The following is a 12,132-nucleotide window of genomic DNA, read 5'->3' as shown; positions in this document are numbered from 1 at the left end:
GTTTAAAGAAGCTATGAGTATTTGAACCTGAAAAACGTTTTGTGAAGTAGGCTGTGAGACCAGTGTAAGGGCCACCCTCATGTTCCAGGTGTCACAAAAGTTCACAATAAGTGAACTTTTTACAAATTTACCAGTTCGTTCCTAGCAAAACTGTCTGTTGAAGAATGTGTCATAGAGTACAGCACCTTGTGGGTCCCCCTACTTTATTCTGTGTGCACATTATTAGTCAATTAAATTGCATTAAATACTATCTTGACCAAGTTTTATGCGTTTGAATACATGAAAGTTTGACCAGAAGTAACAGTTCCAAGGCCCCAAGTGTCACTTGCTACGTGGTTCATCAGTTTGTTAACTATCCCCCAATAATGGCTTATTTACACTCTATGTGTGTGTGTGTGTATGATAAAAGTCAATTAAAAGTGCAATGGCACATTATAATAGATTCTGGGTCCCCCGTATGCTAAAACTGTTTTGGTCATTGTTAAATAGATGCTCGTTAAAGTGCATAAAGTTACATAGTTTACGAACTAATACACGTTACTGTGACAAAGTTTACTGCTTCATCCATGTTTACCAATAGACCAGTGCAAAGTGATGATAAATACGAGGGTTGGAACTTTAATGGCTCTGAGCACTATGAGATTTAACATCTGTGGTCATCAGTCCCCTAGAACTTAGAACTACTTAAACCTAACTAACCTAAGTACATCACACACATCCATACCCGAGGCAGGATTCGAACCTGCGACCGTAGCAGTCGCGCGGTTCCGGACTGAGCGCCTTAACCGCGAGACCACCGCGGCCGGCGGAACTTTAATAGTGGCAACTATTTATTTACAGCTTGTACAAAATAGATACGTGTTTCGAAGTTTTACTAACCTCCTAAGTAGTCACCAGCATTGTGTATAGCCCGTTGCCAGGATAATCTTAGCAGTGACAGTTGTGTTGACAGTTCGAAGCGGCGCGGTCTATTGCCCGACGAATTTGGAGCATTCCTGAAGCGAATGCTGTGAAGCGTTTCCTTCAGTTTAGAAATCGAGTTGAACTCAGGAAAGCTGAAGTCAGGAAAGTGCAGTAGATGTTATAGCACTTAGCAGCCCCATCAGTCAAACAAATCAGTGACAGCTTTCACTATACGTGCTTGAGCATTGTCCTGCAAAATGGTGGTCAGGTCCTGCAGAAAGAGTCATCACTTCTATCTCTAAGTTGGTCGTAGGTTGTGTTCCAAAAATGAACAGCATAGAAACAGAAGTGATGACACTTTCTGCAGGACCTGACCACCATTTTGCAGCACAATGCTGAAGCACGTACAGTGCAAGCTGTTACTGGTTTGTTTGACTGATGGGGCTGCTAAGTGCTATACCACCTACTGCACTCCCCTGACTTAAGTCCTCTTGAGTTCAACACGATTTCTAAACTGAAGGAAACACAACACGGCATTAGCTTCAGAAATGCTACAAATTCGTCGGGCAATAGCCAGCGCCACTTCGAACTGTCAACACAACTGTCACTGCTAAGATTATCCTACGACTTCCACATCGCTGGCAACGGGCTATACACAATGCTGGTGACTACTTTGAAGGACAGTAAAACTATGAAACACGTATCTATTTCGTACGAGCTGTAAATAAATAGTTGCCACTATTAAAGTTCCAACCCTCGTAGTTGACCCTGCTAGTTTGTTCTCGTCTGAATTTATTTTCGTATTGAGTCTTGAAAGGAAGGAGAATTGAAAGTTTTAGTTCCATTCTCGAAATGCTATAATTACTAAAGTTTGCTTTGAAATTATTTGTTCGATTTGAGCGGGCGACAGTTTGCGTTATTCTTGTCACATATAGTTACTATAGTCTGAGGAACATTGGTTTAAAAATCGCTGTTGTTGTAGTATTCCTTGCGATACATTGATCTGTCGGGAAACGATGGACATAGTCCGGTTACTTTAATCCATTAGATGCACAATCACGGTAAATAAATCCGGCAGAAGGATAAAATTACTTGGATTTCAATACCTATGACGATTAAGTTGCAGAACTGTAAATATAGGTTAGTGTTATAACGTCCATACAAAATTCGATTCCAGACTGACACTCCCAGAAATTACTTCCTCAAATCAAAGATGATGCTTGGTGCAAGCAGACTTCTTTATGTCAGGAATGCTTTTTTTGCCCCTCTTTTTTATATTCTTCTAGCATCGTCCGTCATGCGTTATTTTGCTTCCGAAGTAGAAGAATTTCGTCTACTTCAAAGACCGAAATTTTGATAAGTTTGTCGCCAATTCTACCAAGGTTTTTCTCAGCGCCGTTAGCTGGTTTCCGATCAGAGGTTTTGTCAGTAACAGTAGTAGAGATCCGTCACAAACTTTCGCTCTTGCCTACCAGTGATGGACCGAATCCAGCCTGCACGGCGGCATGATCGTTGTCCGAGGTCATTGTCCTGGTAGTTGAAACAAGCACTTCACAATGAGCCCAGACGTCTGGCGCCAATCAATTTGTACGTGGAAATCCCCTAATTTTGCTGGCACGATCCGGCTGGCGCCACGGTGTAAGGCGCCAGCTGAAGTTAATAGCCGTTTAGCCTTCTGGCGCCACAGCGCTACTCCCACCACCGTCTCAAGTCTCTCAGCGCGCTCTTCATTGTACTGCACTTCGTTCATCACAAGAATAAACCTGATGTAAACAAACACAAAAGCGATGATTCGTCAGCATCCGTAGCTTTCGTGCACTGGTGTTGTTATGCTCTTGGAAGTAGGTCCAATTTGTGAATTAGATATCTTATTACTGTGTCACCGTAAAAGAACCTTTAAGACGTTCTGATGTGTTAGCGCCCTTTAACGTCTATCTTAATTATGCTTTAGCTACATAATTTTTATTTCAAAAATCGTGTGCAGTCACAGTGTCTGTAAACGCTGCCTGTGCTCTGATTCTCTCGCTCTTCGTACATACAGTGAGAACGGATGACATTGCTTCCTGCTTCGTAGTGAAACACGCGCTCGGAACACCGGAGAGAAAAAAATTGTTGTTGATGTTTTTCACAAGATTACAGAGAAAAATCGGCTTTGGCGTTTTTAGATAAACACTGAGCAGTAAACATAAGGGAAGGTATTTCAGTTACATGCGTGGCGTGAACAGTAGCATGGTAGAATGATAATCGTGTATGCTGGCGGGCAGCGGTTCGAAATTCAACGTGATCTGTAATCTTTTTTTGTTCGGTTTGAATACTTAAATCATTTAAATATGAAATTCATAAAATATATGTTAATTTTCACATACTGAACAATAATTTTTAAGAAAAATGAATGTCTTGTAGTTCCTGATTACATATTGCATGCAAAATTCTGGTTTTCATTGCAAATATACATTCTTAATTATCGACATTTTATAAAAGATTGTTAAAGATTGTTCAAGTTCAGAAAAATTACAGAATTAAATTTTTTGGAGTAAAATGAAAAATCAAATTCTGTTCATTTGAATATTCCCATTATTTTGTAGGAAAGATGTGGTCTCACACAAGCCAGAGAGATAGGCATCGTAGAAAAATGGAAAACAATAATTTTCGTGGCGTCGAGCACACTGTATAAATGCCGCATTTTTTACAGGTGTCACCGTAACACTGCAATCTAAACCCAATAGAACTGATCTGGAGCCAAGTTAAGGGATTTGTCGCGAGAAATAACAAGACATTAAACTTCCAAACGTACTGGAATTAATGCACAAAGCTTCCTGACACGTCACTGCAGAACGGAGGCGAAATGCAGAAATGCACGTCATGAAAGAGGTCTTGACTTTTTGGTAGCTTCGGATTCTGTTGCTGATCGCCCCGTTATCAGGGCGGCAGAACAGAAATGTGCCGTATTCCGCGGAGTCCGATATGAAAGGAGTTCAGAGATTACCAAACGAGTTACTGTAATACCTTCAGTGGCTTCAATATTTACATATATGGGAAATCAGCAATGCGCTTTTACGCCACACATAGCTCGTGAGGAAAAATTACTCTTGTTAATGTCAGGAATTTTCATCAGTTGTTTTTGATTACAACACGATGTTAGCTAAGATCGAGAGCATATTATGTTTTCCGTCTGTACATCTAAGAAGAGTATTGCTTGAGTTTTGCCAATATTATTTCCTTCTGTTTAAAAATTAAATGAAATTCGAAGCTATGTTGTGTCTCGGTTCGTCTCTTTTTAAGTCTATAGTACAACTGTTCACAATATTAGAGATTAGTTGGATCAGTGCTGTCCAAGTTAAATGCACCGGTAAAACTGTTGCCCCGTATCATCGTTGAGTCTACGTACGGGTGATGCACAGCATAAAACGTATTGTCATTATCATGCTTGACAGTACACGAGACAACATGGCTTCCGCTCCACATGAAATTAAGTCCAATGAGGTTCCAACAAACGCGGAAGAATACATAGTGTAATGTTTACATGAGGTTTATTCTTATTATAAACGGAGTATAGTGCCTGTCAGTCCAGAACATGGAGATTTATTTTTACCTTTTTGGGCGGAGGAGAAATATACAGACTCCAAGTGAGCGAATACACTCTATTATGGCTATTCGTTATTAGTTCATAATTACATCGTAACTACTGCACAAGGATAATGACGTGTACGTAATATTTCTGCGAGACATACATCGTAGATCTATCAAAATTTTGCTTTCCTTTTTTGTTATTATCACGGTTGTACAGAAATTATGCACTTGACTGTTTTTAATAAAAATGATCACTGCACTCACAAAACACATTTAGATATAAGAGCTTTTTATTAACAGCCATAAGATGTAAGGAAGAATTAAATTCCTCAAGACATATATTTGGAGCATTTTATGCTACGGTTATGAGGGGTGGCTTGTGGGAAAACAGGAAAAGATAAAGAGGCAACAGAGATGTGAATATGAAACAAAAGAAAAAATACTGGACTGAAAGAAAAGCTAATGAACAAATAGGATAGGAAATCAAAGAGAAAAGGACACACATTAACATGGCACAGAGAAGGAAAAGTAAATTAACTGGACATTGTTTTAATTTCAAGTTTGAGGCTGGACAACAATTGACAAAATAAATATACTTTTCGTGCGGTATACTCATAAATTAACAATTTTCTGATTTTTTTTTCCTTCACTTTTACTGTGAAACATTTCTTCTTGCCAAATTCCATGATTCTTCGTCAAGGGGAAGTACCCTATAGATTTTAATGAGTGAGTTTCTGAGTATCAAAATGTGTGACATAAATGGTCGTATCTTTTGACTACATTGACGTAGAATGTAACGGTTGTTACACCACCAAAGGACCATAGAGCGTAGTATGTGCCATAAATTGGAACTTAATAAACGGACGGACAGGCAGACCGTGGGAAAAAAAAAAAAAAGTGTTTTCGGTGTGATATAAATACAAATTAACTACTTTCACACTTTTTCCTTTACTTGTACAGTGAAACCTTGCTTCTTGCCAAATTTCATGGTTCTGGACCTACGAGAAGTATACTACAGGTCTTGATGAGAGTTCGTGAGCATCAAAATATGTTACAAAAGTGACGTAAATTGCCGTATCTTTTGAGAGGATTGGCTGAGAAGCTCTAAGTTTTTACACCGCCACTGACCGTATGCTCAGTATGCGACATAAATGTCAACTTGACCCGTCTACCCGTTTCAGAGAAAAATGGTTTCTAACAGTTGGACAGACAGACGCACAACAAAGTGATCCTATAGGGTCCCGGTTCTACCGACTGAGGTAGGGAACCTTAAAAACCAAAAAGCAATCCCAGAACATTCGTATTGTAAAATGTTCTCAGTGGAAGTAATTGCATTAAATACAACCAAATGATACAGATGGCGTGGGAGAGGCAAAGGTGACTACATCAACAGGGCGTTGCTCTTAGCGTCTGATGATGAGGGCGATATGAGGCGTCAAGAAATCTCTTTTTCAAGTGATGCATGCAGAAGAAATATATTAATAATAGGTTCAAATACGCAGAGGTGATGTGTTGCCAGTTCCAGCCTTCCTTTAATGTAAGGACACCTTGCTCAAGAAAACAAAAATGCACCGTTATCGATTGAAAATATTCGTTGATAGTTGTGATCATCGGCGTTTTTCCTAGTTAAGTAGAAGAGGGCGCAGGGGGGTTACAACCTTAATGACACCTTGAACAGTTCGCTATTTGACACACATTATTAAACGCTAAGCATTATGATTTAGAAATCGTCAAAAGCTGCACGGAAGCGATTCATTCAGGAATTAAAGGGAACCGTGTCACGTCAGATATCCACATTCAGCGACAAAGGAGAAACTGTTCATACATGCAGTTAACGCCATTAATAAGAAACATTGTTAACTACTTTCTTTTCTATTTTCAAAAGTATTACATTTATGATAGGTGCGGTGAGTTTCTTGTACTGGATTCGCTTATCTTAAACGTTAACTAAGACAGTAATGAAATGTTAGTCCTTAACACAGTTTTTTTCCTGGAGATAGGTCTGGGAATTTTGTCATGTGTGTAGAAAACCAGGCGAGACCAGGTGCTTTACCGAAATGGATTCGCATTTTACGAATCCGGATTGACGTCAGGTGTTTGTGAAAAATAAAAATTTGTGCCGGATCGGGGCTCGAACCCTGATTTCCCGGTTGTCGCGAGCGGTTGCCATAACTACTTACACTATCCAAGAACGCTTTCAGGACCGTCCAAAACCTCCGTACGTCACGCAGTCCGTGAAGTTTTGATCGGTCTTGGAGACGTGCGGGGTAGCTGACATTGTACCAGTTATTACGGCTCCTTACCGTTTCATTTACGTATGGCGCGGGGGAAAAATTTTTAAACGCCTCGGTGCACTCAGTAACTAGTCTAATCTTCTGCTCGCGGCCCGTACGCGAACGGTTATTAAGGGATTCATGACTTAAACCTCACCGAGAGAACCGGTGCAGTGGTTAGCACACTGAACTCGCATTCGGGAGGACGACGGTTCAAACCCGTGTCCGGCCATCCTGATTTAGGTTTCCCGTGATTTCGCTAAATCGCTTCAGGCCAATGCCGGGTTGGTTCCTTCGAAACGGCACGACCGGCTTCTTTCCCCATGCTTCCCTGATCCGATAGGTACCGATGACGTCGCTGTTTGGTCCCCTCCCCCAAATCAACTGACCAACTTAAATCTGTTCCCGAGTTCGAGTCTCCGTCCGGCACACAGTGTTAATCTGCCAGGAAGTTTCAACTTAAATCTGGTTTTTGAAACTAAAATGTTTTTCTCGGGGTAGTTTGCGTCTGTTTCAAGTGTCAGCCAGTTCAGTTTCATCAGCATCTCCGTGACACAATCCCACTGCTCAGATAAACCTGTGACCATCCATGCTGTCCATCCTAACATCCCCTGTTAATCCTGTTTACCACGGCTCCCACGTACTTGAGTAATATTCTAGGCTGGGTTGCGCGATTGACTTTTTAAGCAGTGTCCTTTGTAGATAGATTACATTTCCCTAATATTCTACCTATAAACCTCAGTCTGCCACCTACTTTGCCTACGACTGAGTCTATGACATCGCTCCATTTCATATCGCTACAAAGGGTTACATTCGGGCGTTTGTATGTGTTAACCGATTCCATTTCTGACTGCATACTGCGTTTTTTGTTTTGTGAAGTCCATAATATTGCATTTTTGAACATTTAAAGCAAGATGCCAGTCTCTGCACCACTCTGAGATCTTGTCGATCCAGCTGAATATTCGTGTGGCTTCTTTCAGACAGTACTTTCTTGTAGATAACTGCATCACCTGCGAAAAGTCTGAGGTCACTGTTAATATTGTGTGCAAGGTCATTAATATACAACATTAACAGCGTGGGTGCCGTCACATCTGAAGTTACTTCTACATCTCTATCAAAAAAATCCTCAAGCCCGTCACGAATCTCGCTCGGTGCCCCATACGATCGCACCTTTGGTAATAAGCGTAGGTGTGGTACCGAGCCAAATGCTTATCGGAAATCCCACAACAAACTGCGTCTACTTACAACAAACACGTATTTTGGGACAATGAGGATGCTTCCCAAATAAAAGTAAGCGAAACGGGCATAGAACGGAGAACAGTCTTTTATTTATCGTCATTTTTCTGTTTTCCGTCTTTCCCTTAGTTGCTTTAAATTCGAGGAGGTATGTTTCGTCTATATAACTAATTGAAAGCAGTTTGTTTATTGGCATACGCGTTTCGCTTCTTGTATTTGGGAAAGAAACCATATTCAGGGGCGATTTCCAGCGCTGTTAACTCATGCATGTGATCCTGGAGATGTATTCGTTAGTTTCCATGCTCCAGCCCTCCGATTTCTGGCGTTCTTTCACCCGCATTCGACACATCGCATATATCGCTTGCACTTTTCATTTTATTTAGTTGCATTGACGGACCACATCTCCAAGAAGATACCGAGTGAGATGGCGAAGTGGTTAGCAGACTGGACTCGTACTCGTTAGAACGACGATTTAGATCCACGTCCAACCATCGTGATTTAGGTTTTCCGTAATTTACCCAAATCGCTTCAGGCAAATGCTGGGATGGCTCCTTTAAAAAGGGCATGACCGATTTCCTTCCTTATCCGATGGGATCGATGAGCTCTCTGTTTCGTCCCCTTCCCCCAAATCGACCAACCAACAAAAAGATAATAATGCTAATAATAATAAAAAGGAAACAGTATTTGTTTTAGTTTATAGCCGCAGAATTTTTGTTTCGCCCGCTGGCTACCGGTTTCGGTACACATTAGCGTTCTCAGGCTGTCCCTTCGTAAGCAGAAGCCAAGTTAGTTTCCCAAAGAGATATATCATGTACTCAATTTGACACGCCTATTTGGGACTGAAGACCGCGTGCTAGGTGATGGCTTGAGTAGGGGACACAGCAGACGTCAGTACATTCGCTTTAAACTCGCCAGCGAGTTCTGTGACGTCATCTCCGAAACCGTGAAGCCAACGAGATACAAGGGTTGAAACTTTAATAGTGGCTACTATTTATTTACAGCCCGTACAAAATAGACGCCGCGCGGGATTAGCCGAGCGGTCTGAGGGGACTGCGCAGGCCGGAGTGGCTGAGCGGTTCTAGGCGCTTCAGTCTGCAACCGAGCGACCGCTACAATCGCAGGTTCGAATCCTGCCTCGGGCATGGATGTGTGTGATGTCTTTAGGTTAGTTAGGTTTAAGTAGTTCTAAGTTCTAGGGGACTGATGACCTCAGATGTTAAGTCCCATAGTACTCAGAGCCACTTGAACCGTTTTTAAGGCGCTGCAATCATGGGCTGTGCGGCTGGTCCCGGCGGAGGTTCGAGTCCTCCCTCGGGCATGGGTGTGCGTGTTTGTCCTTAGTATAATTTAGGTTAAGTAGTGTGTAAGCACGGGGACTGATGATCTTAGCAGTTAAGTCTTATAAGATTTCACACACATTTGAACATTTTTTGAACAAAGCAGATACGTGTTTCAAAGTCTTACTGACCTTCAAAGTAGTCACCAGCATTGTGTATAACCCGTTGCCAGCGATGTGGAAGTCGTAGGATACTCGTAGCAGTGCCAATTGTGTTGACAGTTCGAGCGGTGCGGTCTATTGCCCGACAAATTTGTAGCAGTTTTGAAGCGAATGCCGTGAAGCGTTTCCTTCAGTTCAAAAATCGAGTTGAAATCATGAAGACTTAAGTCAGGGGAGTGCAGTAGGTGGTATAGCATTTAGCAGTCCCATTAGTCAAACAAATGAATAACAGCTTGCACTGTACGTGCTTGAGCATTGTCCTGCAAAATGATGATCAGGTCCTACAGAAAGTGTCATCACTTCTATCTCTAAGCTGGTCGTAGGTTGTATTCCACATCGCTGGCAACGGGTTATACACAATGCTGGTGACTACCTTGAAGGTCAGCAAAACTTTGAAACACATATCTATTTTGTATGAGCTGTAAATAAATAGTTGCCATTATTAAAGATCCAACCCTCGTATAAGGACCCTGCAACGAACTTGTGACGTCACACTAGTCGGCTTGTCCGCCACACTTCGTAAATGATCGGCTCCGTGCAGGGTCCACACGAAATCAATATTTAAATGAAAGGTACTCACTAAAGATCTTAATTTTGTCGTATGCTTTAGAGAACTTGCATGTATTTAAACATGCTGTCAAGAGTTATTAAACTCGTCTGAAATAGTTACTCGCTCCCCGCCAGAGATGGTTGCTGGCACTCGTAAGACCTACAGTGTCGCATCGAGGCCCTTTCTCGTGGGCCACGTGTCCCGTGCTGTGACGTACTTGTCGCGGCCTGCCTTTTATCGTGGGCCTCGCGATGTCGATTGTCTCCGTGTGCTCGTGGACTCAACTCCTGAGTCTCCGCCGCAGGCCACTCCTCACCTGAGTCTGTTGTCGGGTGCTAGGGGACTCGACTCGCCCACAAAGGGGAGCCAGTAGACTAGTTTGCAAGTACAATCGCGGACTCGCGACATTCCCGCTACTATGCAGTCGTTTTGAATGAAATTTTCGCTACTAAACTGTAAATTACTATTCATTTATTTCGCACCGTCATGATTCTGGCTTTACAGCCATTTTCAAGTGCAAGTTGCAATGTCCCAAAATGTCCGACGTGCCTAATGACTTGTTTGATGCAGCCCTCCATGCTACTCTATCCTGGTCGAGCCTCTTCATTTCCGAATAACTACTGCAACAAACGTCTTTCTGAATATGCTTACTATATTCATCTCTTGGTCTCCCTCTATGAATTTTACAACCCCCGTCGCTTCCCCCCCCCCCCCCCACCCCCTCACACACGTTTTCCTCCATCGAATACTAAACTGGTGATCCCTTGCTGTCTCAGAGGCGTCCTATCAGCTGATCCCTTCTTCTAGTCAGATTCTGCTACAAATTTCTTTTCTCCCCACTCTGTTCAGTACCTCCTCATTAGTTATGTGATATACTCACCTAATCTCCAGCATTCTTCTGTAGAACCACATTTCAAAAGCTTTTATTCCTTTCTTGTCTAAACCGTTTACCGCCGATGTCTCCTTATATGGCTTCACTTCATACGAATACTTTCTGAAAAGATTCGTAACACTTAAATCTACGGTATATACGATGTAAACAAATTTCTTTTCTTCAGAAACGCTTTTCTTTCCATTTTTCGGCCTACTCTTTATACCCTCTCTACTTGGGCCATCATCAGTTATTTTGCTGCCCAAATAGCAAAACTCGTCTACTGCTTTAAGTGTCGCATTTCCTAATCTACTTCCCTCAGTATCACCTAACTTAATTCGACTACACTCAACTATCCTTTCTTTTGTTTTGCTGATGCTGATGTTATACCCACCTTTCAAAACACTATCTTTTCCATTCAACTACTCTTTCCAGTCATTTGCTGTTTGTGACAAAATTACAATATAATTGGCAAACCTCAAAGCTTTTATTTCTTCTCCCTGAACTTTAATTCTTTCTCAAAATTTTTCTTTGGTCCGTGGGCAATTTGTAAATAGCCTTTCCCTCCTTGTATTTTACTCCTCCTACCTTTAGAATTTGAAAGAGAGCGTTCCAGTCAAGCAGATTATACAGCAATATAAAGACAGGTCAGAAGTGAAAGTTGTTCTGTTTATACATATATTTACGCAGATAATTCTTTTTCGAAGACGTCTGTAAATTTATTTTAATATTTAATATCTGTTCAGAGAATGACTAAAAACTGCGTTGACCTATACTCACTTTCGATGCGTTACCGAGTCTGTAATGACGGCATCAGAAAACATGTGATGAAGATGTAGTGTGTAGTCTCTAAATGGTGATTAACTATTGAAATAAATTACAAAAATGAATGATAAGCTATACTATTCCATGTTAGACCTTAAACGCAAGTTGCCATGGGCAAATTAATACAGAAACAGCGCGCTTTTTTATTGCAATATATAACAGTCAGTTAGCACTAATGTAACAGCGGCGCCTTGATTTGTAAAATGTGCAACCTGCAACATTCGGCTCTTACTCGCTCCGATTCTGATCTATAATACCTTCGGTGAAATTAAAAGCAAGGGTGTTAACATTAAGAGTGCAACGGGAATTCCGCTGTTAAATGCAGAGGAGAGAGCGGATAGATGGAAAGAGTGCCTTGACGACCTCTACGAGGGGGCAAGGGTTGTCTGATGTGATAGAAGAAGAA

This window comes from Schistocerca serialis, chromosome 2 (assembly GCF_023864345.2).
Source record: "Schistocerca serialis cubense isolate TAMUIC-IGC-003099 chromosome 2, iqSchSeri2.2, whole genome shotgun sequence".
Classification (NCBI taxonomy): Eukaryota; Metazoa; Arthropoda; class Insecta; order Orthoptera; family Acrididae; genus Schistocerca; species Schistocerca serialis.
The sequence above is the reverse complement of the archived record's forward strand: the minus strand, read 5'-3'. Positions refer to the sequence as shown.